We start from the raw sequence: 14226 nt of genomic DNA, 5'->3' as shown, positions 1-14226 counted from the left end.
CAGGTTATGAGTTGAACCCCCATGATACAACATGAAGAGAGATCTCAATGTCAACCCATTTGTTGCAGGGAGGCATTGGGGAGAGGAAATGAAGAGAAAGAGAGTGAGTGATGCAGCAAAGTTGGGTCTTGTGAAAGAGAAACAAAGAGGCCAGGCCCTGTACTGCAGGAATGGTTGGTTTTGATAGGGATTCTCTGGTTTTAGATTCCTGGCTTTACCCATTTACGGTTAGGATTGGTCATGTTGTGCCTTTCTGCACCATTACAGGATACGCTCCCAGTCACAGTCCCCCCAAAGTGCATGTTAGGCAGTACAGGGGCACAATTCTGTGATTCATGAACAGGAAGCAAAAGGTCATGTGTGCTGCAGTTTTCTATATGGCAATTTTGGAGTCTTTAGTGGGGCAACAGGGAGCAGCGTCCTCCCCTGCAGAAGGGATTCAGGGATTAAACCTGCAATTAACAAGGATCAACTTTTACCACAAATTCCTGGATCTTTTTTTCATGTAGTGGATTGGCTAAAATAAGTTTCCTTCTGAATTTGAAGAGAAAAAAAACAATTCCTTTAAAAAAAACTGGGGTTCAGCAATGTGCAGTCTCACATCTGAGACATTAGCATAGGATTACTTGCAGTATTTTCCATTCTGTGGTACTGTATTCTTTCTATTGCAGTGCAGACTTATATTCTTTATACTGTGGTGGCTCCAGGATGGTATGTTGCCTCCCTGGTGCTAGGGTCAAGGATGTCTCGGAGCAGCTGCAGGACATTCTGAAAGGGGAAGGTGAGCAGCCATAGGTTGTGGTCCATATTGGTACTAACGACATAGGCAGGAAGAGAGATGAGGTCCTGCAAAGTGAATATAGGGAGTTAGGCAGAAGGTTAAAAAGCAGGACCTCTAGGGTTATAATCTCAGGATTACTCCCTGTGCCACGTGCTAGTGAGGGTAGGAATAGGAGGATAAGGCAAATGAATGCGTGTCTGAAGAGCTGGTGTAGGCAGGAGGGCTTCAGCTACCTGGATCTTTGGGATCTCTTCTGGTGCAGAGGTGACCTGTACAAGAGGGACGTGTTGCATCTGAACTGGAAGGGGACCAATATCCTTGCGGGGAGGTTTGCTAGTACTACTCGTGAGGGTTTAAACTAGTATGGCAGGGGGTTGGGACCCAAAGTAGTAGTCTCTCCCTTGAGATAGTTGAGGCAAATGTAGAGGTTAAAGCAAGCAAGTCCAGTAGGCAGACTGGGCAGGGGCAGGACAGGGAGCGTGGAAGGTCCGGTAGGCTAATCTGCGTTTACTTTAATGCAAGAAGCCTTACAGGTAAGGCAGATGAACTCAGAGCATGGATCGATACATGGGATTGTGATATTATAGCTATTATGGAAACGTGGTTGAGGGATGAGCAGGACTGGCAGCTCAATGTTCCGGGCTACCGATGCTTCCGGCGTGACAGAGGTGGAGGTAAGAGAGGAGGGGGAGTTGCACTATTGATTAGGGAGGACATCACGGCAGTACTTAAAGAGGATATCCTGGGGGAAACATCCAGCGAGGCCATATGGGTAGAACTTAGAAATAAGAAAGGGGTGATCACTTTGATGGGATTATACTATAGGCCCCCCAATAGTCAGAGGGAATTGGAGGAGCATATATGTAGGGAAATCACAGATAGGTGTAGGAATTATAGGGTTGTAATAGTAGGTGATTTTAACTTCCCTACTATTGACTGGGACTGCCTTAGTGCTAAGGGATCAGATGGGGAAGAATTTAAGCGTGTCCAGGATCGTTTTCTGAAGCAGTATGTGGATGGCTCTACTAGAGAAGGGACGCCTCTTAGGAAACGTGGCTAGGCAGGTGGTTGATGTGTCACTTTGGGACCAGTGACCATAACTCTATTAGCTTCAAGAGAGTTATGGAAAAGGATAGGACTGGTCCTAAAGTTGAAGTCCTAAATTGGGGGAAGGCTAATTTATTGGCATCAGACAGGAACTCTCAAAAGTTGAATGGGAGAGGCTGTTTACAGGTAAAGGGATGTCTGGCAAGTGGGAGGCTTTTAAAAGTGAGATAGGAAGAGTTCAGGGCCAGCATGTTCCTGTTAGATGGAAGGGCAAGGCTGGCAAGTTTAGGGAACTTTGGTTGACGAGGGATATTGAGCGTCTGGTTAGGGCAAAGAAGGAGGCATATGTCTGGTATAGGCAGCTGGGATCAAACGAGTCCCACGAGGAGTATAAGGAATGTAGGAGTACACTTAAGGAAATTAGGAGGGTGAAAAGGGGCCACGAGATTTACCTGGCAGATAAGATAAAGGAGAATCCTAAAAGATTCTATAAGTATATTAAGGGTAGCTAGGGAGAGAGTAGGTCCCCTTAAGGATCAGTGTGGTAATCTGTGTGTTGAGCCACGGGAAATGGGCGAGGTCTTAAATGAATACTTCTCGTCTGTATTTACCGTGGAGAAGGTCATGGAAGCTAGTGAGTTCAAGGGAGGGAACAATGATATCCTGGAGCATATCAACATTACAAAGGAGGAGGTGTTGGAGGTTTTGAAGCGTATTAAGGTGGATAAATCCCCAGGGCCTGACCAGGTGTATCCTAGGATGCTATGGGAAGCAAGGCAGGAGATTGCTGGGGCCCTGGCAGAGATTTTTGTATCATCATTAGCCAAGGGTGAGGTACCCGAAGACTGGAGGATAGCTAATGTTGTGCCTTTATTTAAGAAGGGCAGCAGGGATAAGCCAGGGAACTACAGGCCGATGAGCCTTACATCAGTGGTGGGAAAGTTATTGGAAGGGATTCTGAGAGACAGGATTTATATGCATTTGGAAAGGCAAGGTCTGATTTGGGATAGTCAGCATGGTTTTGTGCGTGGGAAATCATGTCTCACGAATTTGATTGAGTTTTTTGAGGAGGTGACCAACAGGATTGACGAGGGCAGGGCGGTGGACGCTGTCTACATGGACTTTAGCAAGGCCTTTGACAAGGTCCCGCATGGTAGGCTGGTCCGGAAGGTTCGAACACAGGGGATCCAGGGTGAGTTAGCCAATTGGATACAAAATTGGCTTGGTGATAGGAGGCAGAGGGTTGTAGTGAAGGGTTGTTTTTCAGATTGGAGGCCGGCGACCAGTGGTCTGCCACAGGGATCGGTGCTGGGCCCTCTGTTGTTTGTCATATATATTAATGACTTGGATGTGAATGTAGGGGGCATGATTAGTAAGTTTGCAGATGACACCAAAATTGGTGGTATAGTGGACAGTGAAGAAGGTTGTCTAAGGTTACAACAGGATATAGATAAACTGGGAAAGTGGGCAAGGGATTGGCAAATGGAATTTAACGCAGACAAGTGCGAAGTGATGCATTTTGGGAAGTTAAACCAAGGCAGGACATGTGCAGTGAATGGCAGGGCCCTGGGGAGTGTTGTCGAGCAGAGAGACCTTGTGGTGCAAGTACATAGTTCCCTGAAAGTGGCAACACAGGTAGACAGGGTGGTGAAGAAGGCGTATGGCCTGCTTGCATTCATCGGCCAAGGCATTGAGTACAAGAATTGGGACGTCATGTTACAGTTGTACATAACGTTGGTAGGCCACATTTGGAGTACTGTGTGTAGTTCTGGTCGCCGCACTACAGGAAAGATGTGATTAAGCTAGAGAGGGTGCAGAAAAGATTCACAAGGATGTTGCCTGGTTTGAGGGCTTGAGTTATAAAGACAGATTGGATAGGCTGGGTCTGTTTTCCCTGGAGAGAAGGAGGCTGAGAGGGGACATGATAGAGGTATATAAAATTATGAGAGGCATAGATAGGGTAGATAGCCAGAGTCTGTTTCCCATGATAGGGGTGACTAAAACTAGAGGGCATAGATTTAAGGTGAGAGGGAGGAGGTTTAAAGGCGATCAAAGGGATACATTTTTCACACAAAGTATAGTGGGTATCTGGAATGAGCTGCCAGAGGAGGTGGTGGAGGCAGGAACAGTAGCAACATTTAAGAGGCATCTGGACAGGTACTTGAATGAGCAAGGCATAGAGGGATATGGAATTAATGCAGGCAGGTGGGATTAGTATAGATAGGCATTCTGGTCGGCATGGACGCGGTGGGCTGAAGGACCTGTTTCTATGCTGTACGCCTCTATGACTCTAAGAATATCGTCCCACATCAGTATAATGTATCAGAAGGATGGACTTCGATGGGTGAGTTAGCCTTGGCTCAGTGGTAGCACTTTCACCTTTGAGCAAGTAGCTTATGGGTTCAAGCTCCACTCCTGCAACTTGCGCACATCATCTAAGCTGACACTTCAATGCACTACTGAGGGAGTGCTGCACTGATAGGTCTTGCCTGCCTCTCAGCTGGCTGTACAAGATCCTGCTGGCAGTATTTGAAGAAAAGCAAGGCAGTTCTCCTGGTGTCCTGGCTAACATTTAGCCAACATCAGCTTTAAAAAAACATATTTTCTGTCAATTAATTTGTCACTTTTGTGGGACCTTCCTATATGCAAATCGATTGCTGTTTTTCCCTACATTACAACAGTGACAACACTTCAGAAGTACTTTGCTGTTTGTGAAATGCTTTGGACACCCTGAAAGGTTTTCTATAAATTCGAGTTATTATTCAATGGGAGAGTTAATAACAACAGCAATATTCTAGAGCTAGGGTGTCAATGGGAGAGTTTGAGTACCAAAAGGATGGACAGAATGGCTTTTTCCTTGTATTTTAATCTTCAGCAAGATTTTTTTAACATAGCCCTGAGTAGATTTAAAAGAAAGAAATTGCATTTCAGAAAACACAGTACATTGATAAAAAATGTTCTGCATTCTTAAAAAATGGTCTGTGTTTTCTGAATGGTTAATATCATAAGCCATTAGTAATCTGTCTGACTATAAACCATATGTTCACTGTTAGCTTCCTGAACAACACATTTTGTTAATCCTGGCCCGACCACATTACGCATGGAAAGAAAAGGACGGGATATTGGAATTTCCAATTGGCTGCTGGTTGCTTTCAGACCTAACTTGCCACGAATCGCATTAAATAAATTTGCACGGTGGGAGTCGACTGTTATGGGATTTAAGGCTTCAAGGGCTGATAATTGGGATTAAACACCCGACATTCCTTCGGACTGCACTTGGCTCAGTACTTACCTATGTTTTGTTTGTCTCCAGATGTTGCACTCTGATTCATTTTCTCTCTCACTTTTCTTGGCACAGTAACCTGTGAGACTGATAGAGGATGGCTTGATTTGTTGTTCCTGTTTTACTTCCAAGAAAAATCAAAGGGCGGATTCTTCTTGTTAAGTGAAACGCTGTCATGGCTCCCTTGGTTAGATGATCTTGGTGGGGTGAGGGGGGCCACCTCCATGCCAGGAAGGGAAAAATCATCCTGAGCTCTGGCTCACGATCACTATTCAGTTACCTTTGTTGGACAATGTGTGAATGTGAGAAATAGATTGAAGTGAGGACAGGATTGAATTCAGCGGTTGCCCTCTTTCCTCCGTCATATATTCGCCATATATTCACCGACATGAAAAATGGGCACTTGGCCACACACATGAGGTACTGGAGGAGGTGGCTCCCACAAGGACCACAGGGCACTGCAAGTCAGCATGTGTAAGAGGGCAAGGCAAAAACCTTTCTCACACAGAGGTCATTGAGAGGTGAATAGCATAGATGCATTTAAAGGGAGGCTAGATAAGCCAGATTTTTAAAAAAATCTGGAACTAAAAAAACTAGTCTAATCATGGCTATGAAACCATTGTCGATTGTTGTAAAAATCCATCTGGTTCACTCATGTCCATTAGGGAAGGAAATCTGCTGTCCTTACCTTGTCTGGCCTACATGTGACTCCAGACCTACAGCAATGTGGTTGACTCTTAAAATGCCCTGTGAAATGGCCTAGCAAGCCACTCAGTTGTACCTAACTGCTAAAAAGTCAATAAGGAATGAAACCGGACGGACCACCCACCATTGACCTAGGCACCGGAAACGAAATCGGCAAACCCAGCCCTGTCGACCCTGCAAAGTTCACCTTACTAACATCTGGGGGCTTGTGCCAAAGTTGGGAGAGCTGTCCCAGAGACTAGTCAAGCAACAGCTTGACATAGTCATACTCACCAAATCATATCTTACAGACAATGTCCCAGACACAACCATCACCATCCCTGGGTATGTCTTGTCCCACTGGCAGGACAGACCAGCAGAGGTGGCGGCACAGTGTTTACAATCGAGAGGGAGTTGCCCTGGGAGTCCTCAACATGGACTCTGGACCGCATGAAGTCTCATGGCATCAGGTCAAACATGGGCAAGGAAACTTCCTGCTGATTACCACCTACCACCCTCTCTCAGCTGATGAATCAGTACTCCTCCACGTTGAACACCACTTGGACGGAAGCACTGAGGATGGCAAGAGCGCAGAATGTACTCTGGGTGGGGCACTTCAATGTCCATCACCAACAGTGGCTCAGTAGCACCGCTACTGACTGAGCTGGCCGAGTACTAAAGAACATAGCTGCTAGACTGGGTCTGCAGCAGGTGGTGAGGGAACCAACGAGGGAAAAACATACTTGACCTCATCCTCACCAATCTGCCTGCCGCATATGCATCTGTCCATGACAGTATTGGTAGGAGTGACCACTGCACAGTCTTTGTGGAGAGGAAGTCCCGTCTTCACATTGAGGATACCCTCCATCATGTTGTGTGGCACTACCAGCGTGCTAAATGGGATAGATTTCAAACAGTTCTAGCAATGCAAAAATGGGCATCCATGAGGTGCTGTGGACCATCAGCAGCAGCAGAATTATACTCAACCACAATCTGTAACCTTATGGCCTGGCATATCCCCCACTCTACCATTATCATCAAGCTGGGGGATCAACCCTGGTTCAATGAAGAGTGCAGGAGGGCATGCCAGGAGCAGCACCAGGCATACCTCAAAATGAGGTGTCAACCTGGTGAAGCTACAACCCAGGACTATTTGCATGCTAAATAGCATAAGCAGCATGCGATGGACAGAGCTAAGCGATCCCACAATCAACGGATCAGATCAAAGTCCTGCCACAGTCAGTCGTCAATGGTGGTGGACAATTAAACAACTAACTGGAGGAGGTGGCTCCACAAATATCCCCATCCTCAAATGATGGGAGAGCCCAACACAACAGTACAAAAGATAAGGCTGAAGCATTTGCAACAATCTTCAGCCAGAAGTGCCAAGTGGATGATCCATCTCGGCCTCCTCCTGAAGTCCCCAGCATCATAGATGCCTGTCTTCATCCAATTCGATTCACTCCGTGTGATATCAAGAAACGACTGAAGGCACAATGGATACTGCAAAGGCTGTAGGCCCTGACAACATTCTGGCAATAGTACTGATGATCTGTGCTCCAGAACTTGCCGCACCCCTAGCCAAGCTGTTCCAGTACAGCTACAACATTGGCGTCTACCCCGCAATGTGGAAAATTGCCTAGGTATGTCCTGTACACAAAAAGCAGGACAAATTCAACCATACCAATTACTATCCCATCAGTCTACTCTCGATCATCAGTAAAGTGATAGAGGGTGTCATCGACAGTGCTATCAAGCGGCACTTGCTTAGCAATAATCTGTTCAGTGACGCTCAGTTTGGGTTCCGCCAGGGCCACTCAGCTCCTGACCTCATTACAAGCTTGGTTCAAACATGGACAAAAGAGCTGAACTCATGAGGTGAGGTGAGAGTGACTGCCTTTGACATCAGGGCAGCATTTGACTGAGTATGGCATCAAGGATCCCTAGCAAAATTGGAGTCAATGGGAATCGGGGAAAACTCTCTGCTGGTTGGAATCATACCTAGTGCAAAGGAAGATGGTTGTGGTTGTTGGAGGTCAATCATCTGAGCTCCAGGACATCACTGCAGGAGTTCCTCAGGGTAGTGTCCTAGGCCCAATCATCTTCAGCTGCTTCATCAATGACCTTCCTTCAATCATAAGGTCAGAAGTGGGGATGTTCGCTGATGATTGCACAATGTTCAACACCATTCGCAACTCCTCAGATACTGAAGCAGTCTGTGTAGAAATGCAGCAAGACCTGGACAATATCCAGGTTTGGGCTGATAAGTGGCAAGTAACATTCGCGCCACACAAGTGCCAGGTTATGACCATCTTCAACAAGAGAGAATCTAACCATCTCCCCTTGACATTCATAGGCATTACGATCTCTAAATCCCCCACTATCAACATCCTGGGGGTTACCATTGACCAGCAGCTAAACGGGAGTAGCCATATAAATATCATGGCTGCAAGAGCAGGTCAGAGGTGAGGAATCCCGAGGCGAGTAACTCACCTCCTGACTGCCCAAAGCCTGTCCGCCTTCTACAAGGTATAAGTCAGGAGTGTGTTGAAATTCTCTCCACTTGCCTGGATGGGTGCAGCTCCAACAACACTCAAGAAGCCCGACACCATCCAGGACAAAGCAGCCTGCTTGATTGACACCCCATGCATAAACATTCACTCCCTCCACCGACACACAGTGGCAGCAGTGTGTACCATCTACAAGATGCACTGCAGCAAGACATCAAGGCTACTCAGGCAGCACCTTCCAAACCCACAACCTCTACCACCTAGAAGGACAAGGGCAGCGAATGCGTGGGAACACCACCACCTGCAAATTCCCCTCCAAGCCACACACCGTTCCTGACTTGGAACTATATCGCTGTTCCTTCACTATCACTGGGTCAAAATCCTGGAACTGCCTTCCTACTAGCACGGTGGGTGTATCTACCCCACATGGACTGCAGCGGTTCAAGAAGGCAGCTCACCACTACCTTCTCATGGGCAATAAATGCTGGCCTGGCCAGTGACGCCCACATCCCATGAAACAAATTTTTAAAAAGCACACGGAGAAGAAAGGTTAGAAGAAGTAGGGTGGGAGGAGGCTTATGTGCAGCATCATCACCGGCATAGAGTAATTAGGCAATCTGGCCTATTTCTGTGCTGTAAATTCTGTGTAATGTAATACTGAATAATACTTCACTGAGTTGGTAAGGGTTTAAAGGGTGTTGTATCAATTCTTATTCTTGCATTCCGATAATTCCTGGCACTTGAATTTCATCCCCCTTCTATGTGTTTCATAAATGCTCTAAATCAAGCTGAAATCTCATTCTATATAATGTTGGGTTTTTGAGTTGTGGCTGCTATACTTTTCCAGAATCAATCAACTCGTTACCTTATTCTGCCTCTCTCCCTGAGTCCTGCAGTTCTTACTGTTGGAATGAACAGCTCATTTCCTTCTCACTAGCTCCTTAAATGGCAATGTACAATCTCTCTCCATGATCTTCAACCTCACGTCACCAAATATTTCATCATTAGAAGTGCAGTGCCCTTTACTCTAGTTCTGTCCACCCATCTCCAGCCTGTATAGTTACTGACACTTTCTTCCAGTCCTAGAGACAGCAGCTTCAGCGTGAAACATGCAGGGTATATAATATGTCAAATCTTAGACTAAATACTGGATCAATTTATGCATGATCAAGACACTAATCTGGAACTGGGAGCTTCTCCTGGATTTGAGTCTCCGTATCAAGCTTTTAGAAAGAAGCTGTTTATTCTGACTCACTTGTTCTTTGAGTCTGGAATGAACACAGTGTGTTGTGATACTGCAACCCAGCTGGGGTCAGAGGTCATAAACCATGATGTTGCCATCAATTGGACCCTGAATCTCCCTGTAACTCATTCCAGCTTCATCTTCACTACTTATCTGTGAATGGAGTGGTCATCACTGCGGTGGCTGTGAGGTTAGCCTTTGCTGGAAACACCCAACATGACATTTCCCCAAGAGGCAGTTGTAGTTTTGTCACATGATGTACATGTTACACAGAAAATTCACTGTGGTACTCTTAACAGTGTGGGACCAATTTTAACTCCATCCCCACACCTGGCGGAAACTAGGCAGATGGGAATGTTTAAATAAGGACAGTGATATACCCCCTCTGATCCTGGCCTCACAAGAAAGACTTGAGCCTCCCTTTCCCTGGGCTGCCCTCTCCGGTCCTTTCAATTGTATCAAATTGTACTCCCCCATCCACTCACTTGGCTGCTGCGAACAGTTATCATAGGCCCCCAGCTTCAACTTCTCTCTGGACAGTGCTGGGCTTGACTGTTTGGACAGTGTCTACTTGAATATGTGGACAGAGCCTTCTCAACATCTGAGCTGACTTGGTTTAACTGCCCCTACAGTCTCTGGTTAGCTAATTGGGCAGAGCCTGGTTGGATACTTGGGCAATCTCTGTTTGGCCATCTGGACACAGATTGTTTGGACTGCTGATGAGATCAGAGAATGCATTTAATAAACAGAATGGCTGATTGTGTTCATGTGATGTCAATTAATCCAGACACACCACCCAATCAGCAGGTCAATTATTAGCATTTCTAGCTTTGGGTAAATGTATGATCTTGGGAGTTTCCAGATTGAGTTGCCCTGCTGATATGAAACGATTCAATAAAAGATCTTCTACAATCAATGATTTTTCCTGATAATGAACTAGGTTTACTCTAATCCACCAAGTGACTAACATTAATAATTTTATATAATTTGTGTTATAGTGAGACTTTCTCATGTATACATTGAGTGTGCCCTGGTGCTTGACTCCAGGTTTTGCTGTAAGGATACTGTTGCCCCTTGGAATGCACTCGTTTCCCTGTAGGATGTATTAGCCCCATGCTCTCCTGGTATGTTTTTGCACAAAGCCTCATATCACCATCATACAGGGCAGGATTTGATTTCTGGGGAATGCTGGAAATCTCACAGGCTTAAGTTTAGAAGACTAACGTGAAAAGTGTTCCATTCCCTGACATCAACATCCCTCACTGTGACCAGCAAAATAATTCACTCTGTGTCCATCTATATGATGTGTTAAAAGCCATGTGTATGACAGGTGCTGTCTCACACTTCCTGTTACACCCATGGTTCATGATTAATCATAAGTGAATTTATTCTGCCCAATATAGTTATTTTTGATATATGATTGACTCCCAGCTTTGGCTCCCCTGCCCCTCCCTTCCATTTCCTCAAGACCTGCAGTAGAGGTCACACACAAGTAGGTTAAAACAAATGTAGGAAAGGTTAACCTTGTTAAACAGTGACTCTCACAGGTAGGAAAATTGCCACCTTCTACTTCCTGCATTCAGGTCTCTTTGTTATAGACACAAAGTAATCTTAAAATCCTGTGTTTCCGCTCTCGTTTTCCAATACTATACCGGTTTCATCTAATGAGGGTTTCATCTGCAGCCTGATGTCTAGCCATTTGTTTTAACAATTCACAGAAACTCCATGTTTGACCCTTAAGGGACACATGCCAACATTCAACATGGTTTAATATTCCTGTCCTTATAAATAGTGAATCTTATGACTTAGCATGAGCAATGCCACAGGGGATTTGCTAATGTGTATTTTATTAGGAAACCATCTGTAAATTAACCAAACTAGGAACATTGTTTAACACTTTGCAATACTGGATTAACTGGCAAATTTCCTTGCTGATTTTCATATGCCATACTTCAGAAACTATACACTGAAGTAGTTTTGAAATCTAGGCATAGATAAGTGAATGAGGGAGGGGAGAGAGAGACTGACTGCTTAAGTGGATATGGAGATAGATGGGCTTGCTGTTAGGAAGCCAGTGAGATGCAGTAGGACCCTTCTTGTCTCTATTATGCTTCATTGATGGCTGTTCAAGTGGAGGGAGCAGAGGGACCTGGGCGTATACATGCATAAGTCATTGAAGGTGGCAGGACAGGTTGAGAGAGCAGTTAATAAAGTACACAGTATCCTGAGATTTAATAGGGGCATAGAGTACAAGAGCAAGGAGGTTATACTGAACTTGTATAAGACACTAGTTCGGCCTCAGCTGGAGTATTGCGTCCAGTTCTGGGTGCCACACTTTAGGAAAGATGTGAAGGCATTAGAGAGGGTGCAGAAAAGATTCATGAGAATGACTCCAGTGATGAGCAACTTCAGTTATGAAGATAGATTGGAGATGTTAGGGCTGTTTCTCTTGGAGAAGAGAAGGCTGAGAGGTGATTTGATAGAGCTATTCAAAATCATGAGGAGTCTGAACAGAGTTGATAGGGAGAAACTGTTCCCACTCGTGAAAGGATCAAGAACAAGAGGACACAGATTAAAGTAATGGCTAAGAGAAGCAAAAGTGACATGAGGAAAAATTTTTCATGTAACGAGTGGTTAAGGTCTGGAATGCGCTGCCTGAGAACGTGATGGAGGCATGTCCAATTGAAGCATTCAAAAGGGAATTCGACAGTTATATGAAAAGGAAGAATGTGCGGGGACAAGGGGGGGGGGAGGTGGCGGTGGCACTAGGTGAAATGCTCATTAGGAGAGCCAGTACAGACATGATGGGCCAAATAGCCTCCTTCTGCATTGTAACAATTCTGTGATTCTGTAATTGCAGATATTGGAATAGGAATGCAGGATGTGCACTTGATACCTGAAGCTTCTCCTTTAAGCAGGGTGATTTAGGGCACGTTTACAGTTGCACATTATGTAACATCAATTTTGACCTGTTATGTAATGTATTTTTACAAATTTTATGAATAAAATATATTTTTGGGAAAAAAATGAGTTCACTTCTGACTGACGCTAAACTTGCAGCCTGACCCCATAGCCAGAATCCCTGCAGACTGCAGTCTCAGTCCACTTCAGTGCAGTGTCTGCAAAAGGCTTGGTGGGTTAATAAAAACAAGAAATGCTGGAAATACTCAGCAGGTCTGGCAGCATCAGTGGAGAGAGAAGCAGAGTTAACGTTTCAGGTCAGTGACCCTTTTTCAGAACTAGCAGATATTAGAAACGTGCTAGTTCTGAAGAAGTGTCACTGACCTGAAACGTTAACTCTGCTTCTCTCTCCACAGATGCTGCCAGACCTGCTGAGTATTTCCAGCATTTCTTGTTTTTATTTCAGATTTCCAGCATCTGCAGTATTTTGCTTTTATTTAAAGGCTTGCTGGGTGTTTGACTCTCCGGACTCTTGCAGACCAAAATGACCTTAATTTAAATGTTGGGAACCAGATTTCTCTTTTGCTGCTGCTCTAAATACTTAATGTACGGAATTTCTTTGGGCCTTTTCCCACTCCGACACTCTAACTTTGGCTGACAGGCGTAAATGGGGTTCCGGCAGAAGCTCCGAGGAAATTCCAGGGCGTTAAATTGTTTGCATTAGGTAGACAGTTCTGGCTCTGTGGGTAGCTGGGCATTTACAGGTCAGTTAGGCAGGAGACTGTCAATATAAACAGGGTTCTGTGTGTCTGGAATCCAAACAGCAATGAGACTGCAATCTCAGGCTGCTGCAGAGTTAATGTATGTTAATTAGGTTCTAACTGAATATCATAAAGAGAACCAGGTACCTGTCTGGAGTATTTTCATTCTCACGCCACTCTGCCCGTGGTCGTTGCGCCACTGATTCATTTCAAGCGATGCTGCAGTTTAAACGCAAGCCTGCATTTTGCCAGATTCCCTTGAGTTGTTGCAGGAGTAGGGGAGAGGTCAGGGCCATGTATCTGAGTGAGTGTCGAGGAGCACGTAGCTCTATGTTCTAACTCCTGGTGTTTGATGAGTTACCAGCCCTCCGTGTTGGCAACAGGGTTGAAAACTGACAAGGCAAACTATTGCCAGATAAAACATTTAAAAGTAGCTCAGCTCAGAGCAGTACAGAATATCCGAAAAGGATTAAGATGAGGGCTTTGTGTACAGTTCACCAGTGACGCAGAGCATGTGTTTTTAAGTGCTGTTCAGATATATAATGTAGTTGCTTGAGGGTTAGGAAATTCAGTAGTCATTACTTCATTTATTAAGTTTTGTACTGAGTGAGTGATGCAAGGTAAGGGGAAAGTGCCATTTCGGGCCTGAATTACACCCTGCACAATTTATCATACAACCTGGTTCACTGATGGCCTTTATTGTCCAATCTAGAGGGTGCTCTTTAATAGTGAGATTAGGGCATGCAGCCAGCTGTGGATATCACTCATCACTAAGTCGAGATAAGAGAAGCCATTCAACCCATCTAGCTCATTCTTCCAAAGTAACCAATGATTTGCCCCCATCACATTATCTAACCGCCCCTTCAATGATTGCAGAGATTTATCCCCTGCTGCCCTACCTGGAGACTCTGGGTGAAAAAGTGTTTCTGACATTAGTTCTGAACTTGCCCTTTGCTAGATTGCATCATTTCCTCTTGTTCTGCTGTAGTAGTTTAGGTTGAAATGGTGCTCAGAAT

At 45.1% G+C, this 14226-nt stretch overlaps 1 protein-coding gene across 5 annotated transcripts in view; it reads left to right on the top strand.

Annotated features, from left to right (window-relative positions):
• The window catches only part of LOC137351703 (dedicator of cytokinesis protein 7-like), a 215906-nt gene that overhangs the window by 60888 nt on the left and 140792 nt on the right, over positions 1-14226 (top strand). The gene's annotated exons all lie outside the window — the stretch shown is intronic.

Source organism: Heterodontus francisci, chromosome 36, assembly GCF_036365525.1.
Source record: "Heterodontus francisci isolate sHetFra1 chromosome 36, sHetFra1.hap1, whole genome shotgun sequence".
NCBI lineage: Eukaryota > Metazoa > Chordata > Chondrichthyes > Heterodontiformes > Heterodontidae > Heterodontus > Heterodontus francisci.
Note: the sequence above shows the minus strand (reverse complement) of the source record. Positions and strands in the feature narration are given on the sequence as shown.